Source organism: Mauremys reevesii, linkage group 7, assembly GCF_016161935.1.
Source record: "Mauremys reevesii isolate NIE-2019 linkage group 7, ASM1616193v1, whole genome shotgun sequence".
NCBI lineage: Eukaryota > Metazoa > Chordata > Testudines > Geoemydidae > Mauremys > Mauremys reevesii.
The window spans coordinates 82,043,567-82,058,484 of NC_052629.1; the positions used below are offsets into that span (position 1 = coordinate 82,043,567).

At 46.3% G+C, this 14,918-nt stretch overlaps 2 long non-coding RNA genes across 2 annotated transcripts in view; one reads left to right on the plus strand and one right to left on the minus strand.

Moving 5' to 3' along the window:
- Window positions 1-10,106, plus strand: part of LOC120409396 — a 91,519-nt gene extending 81,413 nt beyond the window's left edge. The window contains exons 3-4 of the long non-coding RNA XR_005601282.1: window positions 7,572-7,781; window positions 9,715-10,106. This is a non-coding gene — a long non-coding RNA (uncharacterized LOC120409396). The remainder of the gene's footprint in view (window positions 1-7,571; window positions 7,782-9,714) is intronic.
- Window positions 1,207-11,444, minus strand: LOC120409395. The gene is made up of 3 exons (XR_005601281.1): window positions 11,206-11,444; window positions 2,625-2,830; window positions 1,207-1,242 (listed from the first exon to the last, which is right to left on the minus strand). It is a non-coding gene; the product is annotated as an uncharacterized LOC120409395 (long non-coding RNA).
- Window positions 11,445-14,918: the final 3,474 nt, after the last annotated feature.

Here is a 14,918-nt window from a genome sequence, read left to right on the forward strand (position 1 = left end):
GTGAGCAGATGATTTCCTTGAATTTATTCACTAATTGACATCATTGAGCAATTTTTTGGTAATTTTTGTGTTTACTTTGTGGCTTGCTATTCAAACCGCAAAATCCCACCTGGGAGCTGTGTTGCTTCATTGCGATTGGTCATAAGTAAAACAATATCATTTCTGTTTCCTGATTATATAAACAGATATGTTTTCCTGGCATAGATCCTGGTATGAATAATCATCGCAAGTGAAGTTAAAATTCCCACAGATTGTAAACTAGGTGAAATTTTCTGGGCTGGGTTTGACTTATTTTTGGATATAAACTCCCGCAAGCATCAGGTGAGGGGAACCAAATGAGTGAAATCCAAAGATGAGGTTCTTATCAATTCCTTGAACTGGCACAGCTGAGCACTGTGCCGCTGTAATACTGCATGCCCATGCTTGGAATTCCCAAAGGGAGATTACCGGATTTGCCTTGTTTTACCTATTGCTGCAACTGAATGACAGTTCTCCTACAGGGTGACTTGGTTGATTGTGAACAGGTGTGGCAACAGAGAGATCAGTAACAATGGGCAAATTGATCTCCTTTCCTCATTTTTGGGGAAGTATATAGCTCCATGGGGGCACTTTCATTCAGAAGTCCAATTTGTATAGGGTGAAAATGGGCTTGATGTTCAAGGTTCTGGTCTTCTCTAATGCCAAAGCTATGGAGGGCTCAGTTTATGTAGTTTTAAGTATGAATGTGGAACTCCGGCTTTTGTGTGGCTTGCTTTTCATTCATTCTCCTCTCTGGGGTGTGGTGTTAGGATGGCAGCGTGGTGCAGTCCACTAGAGAAATGCAGTTCCTGGTACTGGAAGCTGCAAGAGAATGTGGGGGTTGAACGCCGAACTGGCTTAGTCGTTGATTTCCAGTCCAGAATCAGGGAATGGGTGGACGACAAGAAAAGATGGCCCTGGGGCATCAGAGGCCTAGCGTCCCTTGAGTGTTGTGCTGGGAACCTATTCTTTGGCCACAGTTGAGTGGTTATGTTAGCCAATGAACTGAGTTCTCTCAAGCTTTGGCCTATACCCCCGGTTTTGCCAGCCCTCTTGTGTTACTAGAACCCCTGCGCTCAAGTCAGGGGTTTGTGTGTGTGAACAGGGACACCCAAGCTATCAAACAAGTGAGGTGGAGACCTGCGTTCTATTCTGGGTTATGCAACTGACCTGTTGTGGACCTTAAGCATGGCATCTCACTTCTGTTTGCCTCAGTTTCTCCATCTGTAAAAGCGGGGAGATATTTCACCCACCTTTAAGAAGGCTAAAAGCAACTGTAAAGTGTTCTGATGATTATTATCGAGGGTGCTGGAGAGGCAGGGTGTGCATTATAGTTGTGCTAGGCATGTCTTGTTTTATGGCAGTTAAGTTCATAGCAGAAAGCCCCGTATCGGGCTGTTTATTCCTTATCCACTCCACCCCTTTTATTTCATTTCAAGTGGCTCTAGTACTGCTGGAAGGTGCTAGCCTGAGCACCTTGTCCCCTGCTATTCACAGACATGCAGCAGAAGGCTCAGTGATGGCCACATGGGATTCCCTGCCCCAAAGTCATGCCCTGGCCTTGACCTCTAACATGGGACTGCTGAGCTGGTCGAGTGGACAAAGTCCATGCAGCTGCTAGGCCCTAGTGGGAGCCAGGGAAGGAGCAGCTCCTTCTTGCTCTGCCTCTGCCCCTCTCCTGCCCTCCCCTCCCTGCTCTCCAATCTCTTCTTTCCCAACCAGTCAGGTCCTCAGCTCACCCCATCTTTCCCCTGCTGCTGCTGCTCCACAGACAGTGGTGAAGCAGCCCTGGGCTGGAGCTGTGGAGGTGGGGAGAAAGGCAACAGCCTCCCAAGTCAACCAGCCCCATTCAGTACTGAGCCCCAGGATCTCCCACCAGCCTCACAGACAACATCCCTACCCAGGACCCTCCAACCCCAGCACACTCCAGTGTTTCCAAAAGCACAATAACACCACACACCTCTACCCAACACCTCTCCAATGCCCCGCCAGCAACAGGCCCACCAGCACCCATATTCTACCTGCCATTTCATGCCAGGATCCCTATCCCACAGTCCTTTGCAGACACACAAGATTGTGGGATGTGGAGGGGGGTGGTGGCAAGAAACCACAGGTGGTTTTCAGGTCCCTGGTGCTCAATAGGGTTTGCTGATGAGGGTCTTTATCGTCTTTGGTCTTTGGATTCCCTGCCAAGACATGGGTGGCATTGCAGATGGAGAATGGTAGAGACCTGTCTCCTAGCACCTGAGATCATCCTCTCATTTCATTAGCCCATCAGCTTGTACATTCTATTACTGGAGAAGCATTTGTCATGTTTGGGAAGTTTCTCCGGGATATCCTTGCCCGTGCATGTATGGTGTGGCTAATTTTCCCCTGTATATTGATCAGTTTTTTCTTGAGTCTCACATATTAACACTCCCATAATTCATAACATAGAGGTCAGCTCAGCTGCAGCCTTCCACTTTGCAGTGAGAGGCATGGGCTGAAGCCAACAAATCCATCACCTTGCACTCAGCTTTCCAATACATTGATAAATCTGGGCTGTCCTAGAGGGTGTGACAGAGAGAGCCTCATTCTAGATCACTCCTCCAGCCCGCTGCACTCACCAAAATCAGACAGGGTGGGCAGGATTGGTCACAAAATACGTAAGCAGTGGGTTCATCTGTATGTAGAATGAATAGCTACAGAGTTGTCATATTCACCATCTCCAGCTCATTCTTCATTATGCAGTGTATCTAGCCTCCTTTTGCCCATGTAGCTTTGGCTGTTTCCATCTCTCAAGGTCTTTAGGTTACAACTGAGTAGGCATCTCCTAGAAAGGAATTGTTTGAGATTATCTACTTCAAGCATCCTCATTTAGCACAGTATTATAGACTCATAGACTTTAAGGTCAGAAGGGACCATTATGATCGTCTAGTCTGACCTCCTGCACAATGCAGGCCACAGAATCTCACCCACCCACTCCTGTATCAAACCCCTAACCTACGTCTGAGCTACTGAAGTCCTCAAATCGTGGTTTAAAGACTTCAAGGTGCAGAGAATCCTCCAGCAAGTGACCCGTGCGCCACGCTGCAGAGGAAGGTGAAAAACCCCCAGGGCTTCCGCCAGTCTGCCCTGGAGGAAAATTCCTTCCCGACCCCAAATATGGTGATCAGCTAAACCCTGAGCATATGGGCAAGACTCACCAGCCAGACACCCAGAAAAGAATTCTATGTAGTAACTCAGATCCCACCCCATCTAACATCCCATCACAAGCCATTGGGCATATTTACTGCTAATAGTCAAAGATCAATTAATTGCCAAAATTAGGCTCTCCCATCATACCATCCCCTCCATAAACTTATCAAGCTTAGTCTTGAAGCCAGATATGTCTTTTGCCCCTACTGCTCCCCTGGGAAGGCCGTTCCAGAACTTCACTCCTCTGATGGTTAGAAACCTTCGTCTAATTTCAAGTCTAAACTTCCTGATGGCCAGTTTATATCCATTTGTTCTTGTGTATTTCTAATTGTTTCCCCTGACTTGAAATGGGGGCTGCAGGTGCTTTGATAAATAGGCGGACAGGCTGTCTAATTTCTATGGCCTTTACTTAAGTGCATCTGCATCCCCTGCTTGAAGTGTTATTTTCTGCATCTATGTGCCACAGTGTATCACACCAGCCAGTCCTATACGTGGCAGTGTGATGTAGTGGATAAAGCCCTGGATTTGGACCCAGAAGACTTGGATTCTAGTCCCCTCTCTTCCACTGCCCTGGTATGGGAAAGCGGACAAGTTATTCTTCTTGTTTCCCCTTAGGCCCTGTCTGTTTAAGTCATAAGCGCTTCAAGGCACACAGTCTCACTGTGTCTGTACAGGGCCTAGCATAATAGAGGCCCTGCTTTCCATGGGGGGTGGGGTGGATCTGTAGGTACTATTGTAATGCAATCAGTTTTTCTGCTCAAAAGGCGAGGAAATGGGACAAGGTTTCCTCTTTCCTTTGCTTTGCTGATGGCTTAGCCAGTGATGTGTGCTGATATTATAACATGAGGCTCCCACTAAAATTTCCTCTCTTTGCCTGTGAAGTTATATACCAGAGCACTGTGTCCTTGCAGACCAGAGGGATGGGGGCCAAAGCAGGGGATCTAGTAATTTCAACAAATGCTCTTGTGACGGCTGCCTTCTTGGCCAATATACCAAGGACCTCAGAGCATGAGCTGCTGGAACCAGTGCTTTGTGACAAATCCTACCCTCCACGGATCGCACAGAGGGGGCCCTGTAACACACACTCGCCAGTTACAGTCAGGCCTTGTTTATGGAAAGTCACGAGAAAGTGTAACAAGCAGGGAAGTGCTTAGCATAGAAAGACTGGAATGATTTGCTTGCGTCCGAATGTATCTGTCCTTAGAGGGGCTAATGTTAAATGAAGAATGGGAAATAATGTGTAACATGCACAAGACTTGAACGAGAGGGAAAAGTGTATGTGAAATGCATGGAAAGCACAAATGAGAAGCTATGCTCTTAATTTCTGTGGCTGTTGGATTTTTGCCCCTGAACGCAAGACCCCAAGATCAGTGGGATCATGGAGTGAACTCACATGGACTCCGGCTATGTCCTCACTGGAGCTGTAATTTCCAGATCAGCTAGACACATCTGTGCTAACTCGCTAACAATAATAGTGTAGCTGCAGAATGATGGGCAATGGGAGGGACTAGCTGCCTGAGTATATACCATTTTGATTTGAACTTAAACATGTGCTTGAAATTAAGCATGTGATTTGGTGCTTTGCTGTATCTAATTCTCTTTAAAAAAAACAAACGTCATGCTCAGATTAATTTTGTTTCAAGGGAGAGTTAAAAAAGAAAAATCTATGAAGACAACCAACCCCCTGTCTAGGGTTTTGTTTTATTTTTAAAAATATGTAGCGTATTCCATTTAAAATCCCATTTTTTGGTGTGCAATGCAATGAAATTTGTGTCTGGGTGGCTGACAATGAATATATCAAGGTGCAGCCAGACACACATTAAAATTGAGCTGCAATCGGCTGAAAAACCAGGTTTAAAGATGGAAACATATAATTGGAAACATTGTGATGTTTCACTCCATATTCTTTATGAAAATATGCGTATGACATAACTGAGATGTACTTTATGCAGGATGGGTCTTGTAAGATATCATTGGAAAGGTTACGATTTACTGAATGTGTTTAACCAATTTGTGTGCAGGTATCATGATTCATTTTTGTATCTGAAGCTGGGAATATTGAGAATATTGACCATGTCTCTGTATTTCAAATGTGCCATGTTCGATGAGGCCAAACAATGATAATGGCTTATTGAAGAAATGCACACAAGCACAAGGATTACCCCAGGAACTGTGTGCAATAGAAACCTCTCCGAGATATCCCTACACAATGGGAACTGTTTGACTCGGGTTAGATAGTTGTATACAATGGGAACTGTTTGACTCAGGTCACAGTGAAAAAAACGTTCCAGCAAGTGAGGGGGAGGTATAAAAGAGGGACAATGACAACGTGGCAGGTCCTCACTCTCCCTACAACAACACACCTGAAGACACCTGAGGAACAAAGACTGAACTGTGAGAAGTGATGGTCCCAGGCTAAGATCTCTAGCCTGTGTAAGAAAACCTGGGAAAGCCAAGGCAACTTGGGCCATAAGGATCGGCCAGCCTCTTTATCACTCAGGGTGAGAATTTGTTAATTTGTATCCTACCTATCTAGTGTGTTAAGCTCAGTCTGACTCTGCAACTTTTGTTTACTAAGGTAATCAGCGTGGTTCTGTTTGCTATCTCTTTAACCACTTACATTTCACCTTTTGTAGTTAATAAACTTATTTCTTGTTTATAATAAAACCCAGTTTATGCAGTTTATAGCTTGGGGGGGCAAGAAGTCATGCACATCTGTCACATTGAGGAAGAGGGCAAATTTTATGAGTTTGCACTGTACAGCTATTTCTATACAGCGCAAGACAGTATATTTTGGGTTTGTCTCCGACAAGGGGTGGGGGAGCCCTCTCACACAGAGCTGACTGCAGCGGGTCTGGCCCTACTTGTGTGTGTGCTGCAAGAGTCCAGCGAGCCTAATTCAGCAAAGCAGGGAGAGGGAACCCAGGCTGATTGAGCAGGGGAGGCTCAGTTAAACCCCAGCTCATCAGGTGGCATCCCAGAAGCAGGGGTCTAACCCGCTCCACATACAAATTAGTATATGGCTGACCACAGGTTTCCACCCAGCACAAATTAAAAGAGTTTTAGTTACCTGAAGGCTGCGTTTAAAAACAGAAGCAGTAGTTGCATGTTAATGCTACGCAGAGCAATAGGCAGCAAAAAGTTAGAGAAGGAAAAGACAAAGCTGATATTGCCAATCCCAAGTGCCCAAAATCATGAGATTAGCTTAAAAATCATCTGATTTTTAAAAAATAATAGTCGCTTTGCCCACTAGGCCACAGTGCCTTTGCAGGCCTGAGTTTCTTTAACTTGAAACTAAATGCAGTGCTGGTTAAAGATGCCAGTTTGTTTGACTCCTGTTCTGTTAATTCCCTCTGAAGCATCTGCCATTGGCCACCGTCAGAAGACAAGATACAGGGCTAGAAGGACCACTGATCTGGTCCAGTATGGCCACTCTTATGTTCACTGGGATAATGGCCTCTTTGCACAGGCAGAGCAGCACAGCGCTGCTGGAGCATGGCCCAGGATCGGAGCCAAATTGAATCCTGATTGAGCTGAAGGAACTGCCTGAGGGGCAAAGAGGGAAGTTTAGTCTTTACACCCATTTTGCCCTTGGCCCGTCTGCTGAGTTTCTCTTCCTTTGAAGGACACCTTTCCAGAGCTCAGTGGCTGTATTTGCTGATGGCTAAAGGCTGAGACGCTAAATAGGCACCAGGTTGCTGGAAGATTATCTCTGTTGCTTACTGGACCATCCTGAAACGCTTGCTGTTCTCCTATGTCCATTACATGGCGTTTTTATCCATAAAGGCCAAATAGTCTTGGGCCTTCCACACCCATGCAACCTCATTGCTTTAGCTGGAGTTGCACAGGACTGATCACTGCCCTCTGAGTATTATGGATGCCGCTGCCTGTGTACGGGGATAAACAGGGGACTTCATTCTCCAGGGCTAGTTATCAAACAAGTTTCAAGAGTGTTCAGATCTGTTAAATGGTATTTTTAAAATCACACACACACACTCCACCACCAGATTTGCAGTGCACCTATTGCCCGTTTTTTGCAGAAGCCATGAAACGCATCCATTGTTATGGAAATAGCCTTGGAGCCAGTTGCTTGCTCATACATTTTTTTAAAAAGTGAGCAAGCTAAAGAGCAAGAAAATAGCAAGGGGGGGGGGGAACCCAGCAAAACTCCAAAGATGTAGCTACTTCCTACATCAATGTACACAACCACCAGGTTCTTTTTGGTTAACATTTAGAGGCTGTATTCAGAGATCTTTCTTAGAAGAAAATGCCAAGATGAATATAACAGAGGCTACGAAGAGACTTGGCCAGCAGCATTGCTGTGACTAAGGACTTGTGAGCATCTCCGTTACAATAATATCTTATGTTGTTGAAAGGTGCCCTATTGAGAGGTCTGAAGACTATCCCTCCATGGGGGAGGCAGCGTGATCCAGTCCATCAGGCCAGGATTCAAGGAGGCTTGTGTTCTGCCTGCTACCAACTCCCTGCATGACTGCAGCCTTGTCATTTAACCTTTGTGCGTTGTCACTGCACTCCTGTAAAATGAGGCTGATGATGCTTGCAGCTCCTTTGTAAAGTACTTTGAAGTAAGTGTCTAGAGGACCAGTGCACCTCCTCTGAATTCCCTAGAAAATGAGGTAGGTTAGTCATCACTCCAAAGAGGCAAAGTCTTTATTGATGTGTTCCCATGTTCCGCTTTGGGTTAGAGTGTCCGGATCTTAATGAGAGGTGGAACGCCCCAATGCAGAGGCATGAGACCTGAATTAATCATTGAGACAGGGATGGGGATTGCAATAGAGACGGTCAGTTAGCTCCTTGGGGCAGAGACAGCCTTTTGTTGTGTGTTTGTACAGCATCTGACACAGTGGACTCTTAGCCCAGGACTGGAACTCCTAGGGATTACTGCAATGCAAAGAAGAAGAAGAAGAACAGCTTTTTACATCATTGACAATAGCCAGAAATAGCATAGGGTGACTAGACAACAAGTGTGAAAAATTGGGATAGGGGTGGGGGGTAATAGGAGCCTATATAAGAAAAAGACCCCAAAATAGGGACTGTCCCTGTAAAATCAGGACATCTGGTCACCCTAAAATAGCAGCATGGGACAAGCTGGAAAAAGAAAAGTGCTGATATTCTCCCAGACTCCATCCACAATATAGGCTCCACCCACTACTGTCGCCATTCACAGTAGATTGTGCAGAACTTTCTAATGCAGGTGCCCCTCTTTTTTTCTTGTGTGCTTTGTAAATTAAGTTGTCATGGGATAAGAGGGAAGATCCTTTCAGGGATTGAGAACTGGTTAAAAGACAGGGAACAAAGAGTAGGAATAAATGGTAAATGTACAGAATGGAGAGGGGTAACTAGTGGTGTTCCCCAAGGGTCAGTCCTAGGACCAATCCTATTCAACTTATTCATAAATGATCTGGAGAAAGGAGTAAACAGTGAGGTGGCAAACTTTGCAGACGATACTAAACTGCTCAAGATAGTTAAGACCAAAGCAGACTGTGAAGAACTTCAAAAAGATCTCACAAAACTAAGTGATTGGGCAACAAAATGGCAAATTAAATTTAATGTGGATAAATTGTAAAGTAATGCACATTGGAAAAAATAACCCCAACTATACATACAATATGATCGGGACTAATTTAGCTACAACTAATCAGGAAAAGAGATCTTTGAGTCATCGTGGATAGTTCTCTGAAGACGTCCATGCAGTGTGCAGTGGCAGTCAAAAAAGCAAACAGGATGTTACCAATCATTAAAAAAGGGATAAAGAATAAGACAGAGAATATTCTTGCCCTAATATAAATCCATGATACACCCACATCTTGACTACTGAGTACAGATGTGGTCTCCTCATCTCAAAAAAGATATACTGGCATTGGAAAAAGTTCAGAAAAGGGCAACTAAAATGATTAGGAGTTTGGAACGGGTCCCATATGAGGAGACATTAAAGAAGCTAGGATTTTCAGCTTGGAAAAGAGGAGACTAAGTGGGGATATGATAGAGGTATATAAAATCATGAGTGGTGTGGAGAAAGTGAATAAGGAAAAGTTATTTACTTGTTCCCATAATATAAGAACTAGGGGTCACCACATGAAATTAATGGGCAGCAGGTCTAAAACAAATAAAAGGAAGTTCTTCTTCACACAGCGCACAGTCAACCTGTGGAACTCCTGGCCTGAGGAGGTTGTGAAGGCTAGGACTATAACATGGTTTAAAAGAGAACTAGTTAAATTCATGGAGGTTAAGTTCATTAATGGCTATTAGCCAGGATGGGTAAGGAATGGTGTCCCTAGCCTCTGTCTGTCAGAGGGTGGAGGTGGACTGCAGGAGAGAGAGAACTTGATTATTACCTGTTAGGTTCACTCCCTCTGGGGCACCTGGCATTGGCCACTGTTGGCAGACAGGATAATGGGCTGGATGGACCTTTGGTCTGACCCAGTATGGCCATTCTTATGTTCTTATGATCAGCAGTGAAATAGCTAACAACATTGCCTTTTAAACTGTTGCTATTAGGCTATAGAGTCAACACCCCCTTAAAGAGACCAGAAGCCATTCACAGCTCTGCAGACCCAGGCAGATGAGACAGCATTGCATCAGTTTACACTTTGCCTACATCTTGAAGGCTTCGTCTGCATCCATAATAGCAGGAGACTTTTAAACATAAAATAAAATAGAGGCTTCGAAGCTGGAACATGAGACAAATCACCATGGGATAATACTGGCTTGCAGGCCAACAAGAGCTGGTAAAACTCAAACATTCAAGTGTCAGATGCCCCCAAAATTGTGAGATTGGCTTAACAATCCTGTGATATTTTTATAAAAGATGTAGTTTTGGTTCTTTAAATGTATCTTCTGCTTCCTGAGTCTTCAGGATTTACTTGCTTCACATCTTAAAGGATTTTCCCTGCAACCACGAGGGCTAAAAACTTCTTTTTCAAATGAAAGCTGAGATTCTTCTGCAAATATCATGAGACTTGCAATGAAATCACGAGAGTTGGCAATGGTCAGGGGCTATCAAAATCTGAAGCCTTAACTCTGAGTCTCCATTGTTCCTTTCTAAGCTGAGATGACAAGGGTATTTAACTTTAACATTAACATCAAGCCTGGGCTAAAAAGCAAATTGAATTTTTAATATATGTGTAGAGATTGTGAAAGCCTGAGATCTGTTCCTAATTAACACCAGTTCCCATTCCAGAAATCATCCCATTCAGCAAAAGTTAATCATCTTTGCTCATACATATTATACACTCCAAGAGGGAATGAGTCACTCCCATTGAAATGTCTAACGTTATGAAATCCAGTGTGACTGATGCAACAGCCAATCAAGCTCTTCAAACTGGCCGGGAGCACAAGGGGCACAATGCAGCCCTGGTGTAAGTGAAAGCAGCCTGGTGTTGACTTCACTGGAACTGTGCCTGGTTGCACCAGGACAAATTTGGCCTCTAGTTACTGAAACAACTTGGAGAGTGAATGGCGCAAGAAAGAATTGGGCGGGTTTGTGAATGGAAAAGGCTGGAAAGGTACAGTAGGGAGAGAAGAATGGAGGAAAAGTTTAAGTAAACAAAACAGAATAACTAAGCATATGTCAGCCCAATGGTCTTCTCCTGTTCCTGGAACTGATTATGCTTTCCTAGCCAGAGTGGGGAAGGGCAGATCTAATGCAGGAATTAAGTGACTTGCAAGGCTCTTAAAACAAAGTGATTCAGTATAACTGTTTCTGTGGGCCATTAACAAGTCACAGTGTTGGGTCAGATTCTGCCTGGCACTGTGAATAGACAGACAGCCCCTGGCCAACAGATGGAGCATGGGGCAGAGGATGGCTAGCCCCTATACTAACCCATCTGAAATATGACAGAAAGGCACCCAGCAGGCTCTCTGAGCTGAAGAGCTACAGAGAGGCATTATGGGACATGGCCTGTGGTCAGAACACATGATCCACATGTTTACCTGCATGTGATTTGAACCATGGCTTCTCTACACCACCCCTCTGCAGGTTATTCTTACCTGTCCTTTAGTGAGAAGCAGATTGTCCAATGGGCAGTTGGGCACAGGGCTGGTCCCAGCCAGAATATGGGCTCACAAATACAGGCTTTTGCAATGTAAGGTCTAGACTCTGTTCTGAGTTGCACTGGTGCGAATGTGAAGTCTATTGACTTCAGCAGAACAACTCCGTGTTTACACGGGTATAACTGAGATCTGAATCTGCCCTCTGATGGGCTTTACTTGTAGCTGGTGCAGTCACATGGATGTAGCAATTGGACCAAGCAAGCCACCATTTGTGCAGTCTCCCTCATGCAGCCAATGAAATTGTTACATGCAAATTAGCTGTAGAGTAAGGGTTGGTGATTTGAGTTACTTCTGATCTCACAATTGTAGCACCACCTCTCCACCCAGTTACCTTCTTTCATGCCAATCTGCTTACAGGTGTTGATGGACAGGTCTGGGTTCTTCTGGATCCCACCATTCACTCAGCAGGGTGAATCTTCTTTATTTTTTCCTATGAATTTGTTTGGTGGTGCCTCCATCCCGCTCCACCCTTCCTGGCAGGGTCACCAGGGCAGCTTGGGCAGAAAATTCTAACCACAGGGTTATCCCCACTTACTTGCCAGATAGTTGGAGATTTCCAAGAAATAACACAAACACCTACAATATATTCAACACAATAATTATATTAAACAGGAGACAAATATAACATAACAGAGTAAAACACTATTTTTAGGGTCACTGGTGTTTAATACCCATGACTTTCCCCAGTCACGTGACCTGATGTAGCAAATGTAAGATTAATGTCCCGTTGGAACGCGTACTTTGTTGGGGCCCTTGATGATCTATGAGCACAAAGTTCTTCTCTGCAATGGTCTAGCAGTGTGGCTGACTGGGTTCAGTACAGCCCAAAGGACTCACAAGTAGGAGAAGGTGGTAAATCCCTCCAAAAGTTTAATATGGAGCACGTTATAAAAATCCCAAACCCTTACTCCCTGGCTTGAGGATACAGTTCAGGGAGTAGGGGCTCCCCAAAACAAGTTCCCTGACTGACTAACCAAAAGATGGTGCACTCACAAACTCCATGAATGATCCTCAGGACCCCGGCTTGCAGGAGCTGGCAGACGGAAACCCAGACTGGCAGCGGGCTGAGCAGCCAGCCCCGCTCAGCCCACTGACCGTCTGGGGTTCCGTCCGCCAGGTTCCTGCCAGGCGGGGTCCTGGCCGCCGGTCAGCTCAGACCGCTGCTGGCTGAGTGAATGGACCCCCCAGGCTGGCAGTGGGCTCAGCGGCAGCCGGGACCCGCAGCCTGCCATTAAAAAAAAATTGGCTTGCATGCCACCTTTGGCACCTGTGTCGTAGGTTGAGGACCCCTGTTCTACTGTATACAGTGTATACTGTGTGTACTGTACTTTATGGTAATTTTCACTATACACGATTTTCCTCTTACGCGCTGACTTTAGAACCTAACCCCCGCATAAGATGTGACTCCACTGGTAGTGTAAAAATTTTTTGGGGGCACTGCTTTTTGACGCCCCCCCAAATCTTGGCATCCTAGGCAGCTGCCTAGTTGGCCTAGTGGTTACACTGGCCCTGCATGTAGGCCTGGGACTCACCAGCTCCCCACACAGCCAGTCCTGCCCTTGCCCTGGCCGGGGCTGCCCAGAGGATTCAGGGGGCCTGGGGCAAAGGAATTTCGGGGGCCCCTTCCATAAAAAAAGTTGCAATACTATCGAATATTATATTCTTGTGGGGGCCCCTGCGGGGCTCGGGGCACATTGCCCCACTTGCCCAACACCCCCTCACCCCCAGGCAGCCTTGGCTGGCTCCAGCCCGACTTGGCTCCCCTTTCCTACCAGGGACACTGTGACTTGTTCTGATTGTTGAGGTTATGGGTTAGAGCGGAGGTTTTCAAATGGTGGTCCACAGAACACCTGTGGTTTGCAAGCGCCATTCAGGTGACCTGCGGATAGTTCCCTCTAAGGTGCGAGCCTGGGTGGCCACACATGAGCGAATGAAGGGTCACCCACCTGAGTAGTGGCGCTGCACAGGTGTGGCTCCACTAATTAGGTGCCTGGATCCTGGACAAGACGTACATGTAAGGTGAGGTGGTGGCTTTGGGGGGAATAGAAGGTAAGTGGGAGGGGGCAGTGGGGTGAGAAGTGGGAGTGGGGGGAATTTGGGATGTGCAGGGCTGCGGCAACCAGAGAAAGAGGTGACTTTCCCGAGCTCCAGGGCTGCGGCTGCCAGGGATAGATGGTCCTCCTTCCCAGCCTCAGGTCTGTAGCTGCTGTGGTTTGGGAGAGACCCCCTTCCTTCCCAGCCTCAGCTCTGTGGCTGCTGTGGTGGGGGAGAGACCCCCTTCCTTCCCAGCCTCAGCTCTGTGGCTGCTGTGGTGGGGGAGAGACCCCCTTCCTTCCCAGCCTCAGCTCTGTGGCTGCTGTGGTGGGGGAGAGACCCCCTTCCTTCCCAGCCTCAGCCCTGTAGCTGCTGTGGTGGGGGAGAGACCCCCCTCCTTCCCAGCCTCAGCTCTGTGGCTGCTGTGGTGGGGGAGAGACCCCACTCCTTCCTAGCCTCAGCTCTGTGGCTGCTGTGGTGGGGGAGAGACCCCCACTCCTTCCTAGCCTCAGCTCTGTGGCTGCTGTGGTGGGGGAGAGACCCCCACTCCTTCCTAGCCTCAGCTCTGTGGCTGCTGTGGTGGGGGAGAGACCCCCACTCCTTCCTAGCCTCAGCTCTGTGGCTGCTGTGGTGGGGGAGAGACCCCACTCCTTCCTAGCCTCAGCTCTGTGGCTGCTGTGGTGGGGGAGAGACCCCACTCCTTCCTAGCCTCAGCTCTGTGGCTGCTGTGGCGGGGGAGAGCGGTAGAGACCCCCCGCTCCTTCCCAGCCTCAGCTCAGGGGCTGCTATGGGGAGAGAGGGCACATCCATTGCATTAGAAAGGTAAGACTACTGATATTAAAATATGAGTTATGTGCTTTTATTTGTAGAACAAAAAATATTAATTATTATTAAGGATTTTTTAATATAGCACTTTTATCCAAAGCACTTTACAATAGTTAGCTAACGGTACGAACAACATTTGGAAAGATCATGAAGTGGTCCGCCGAGACCCTCAGCAATTTTCAAGAGGTCTGCAAAAAAAAAAAAAGTTTGAGAACCACTGGGTTAGAGTTCATAGTGTTCTGTATCTTTTGTCTAATTAATTTGCTTTCATTTTTGTGTTTGAAAAAGGATGCTTTGTTTTCAAACATCCTAAGTGTTGTGCAATAGTTCAGGAAGATAGATTCACTGAGCTGCTTTCAGTTTCTCCAGTATAAAGCCAGAGTAGCAGTCATCAATGGAGTTACTCTGGGCCTACACCAATATAAGAGAAAGCAGAAACTGGCCTACTGTGTTTTCCTGTGTGCACTAGGGTTGACAACCCTCCAGGATTGGCCTGGAGTCACCAGGAATTAAAGATTATGTCATGTGATTAAATCACCAGGAACAAAACCAATCAAAATTGGTAATCCTAGTATGCACTCGTCGTCCAGTTTGCCCAGAACCACTACATAGGCCCTGATCCTCTGAATGTTTAAATATGTGCATAACTTTACTTACCTGAGGAGATCTGTTGAAATCAGTGGGACTAATCACATGAATACGAATACAAACATATATTAGTGCTTGTGGGCTCTAGGCCTTAATTTGCATTCCGTGTTCTGCAGCTCTCCTGGGTGACAAAGTCACGCTGG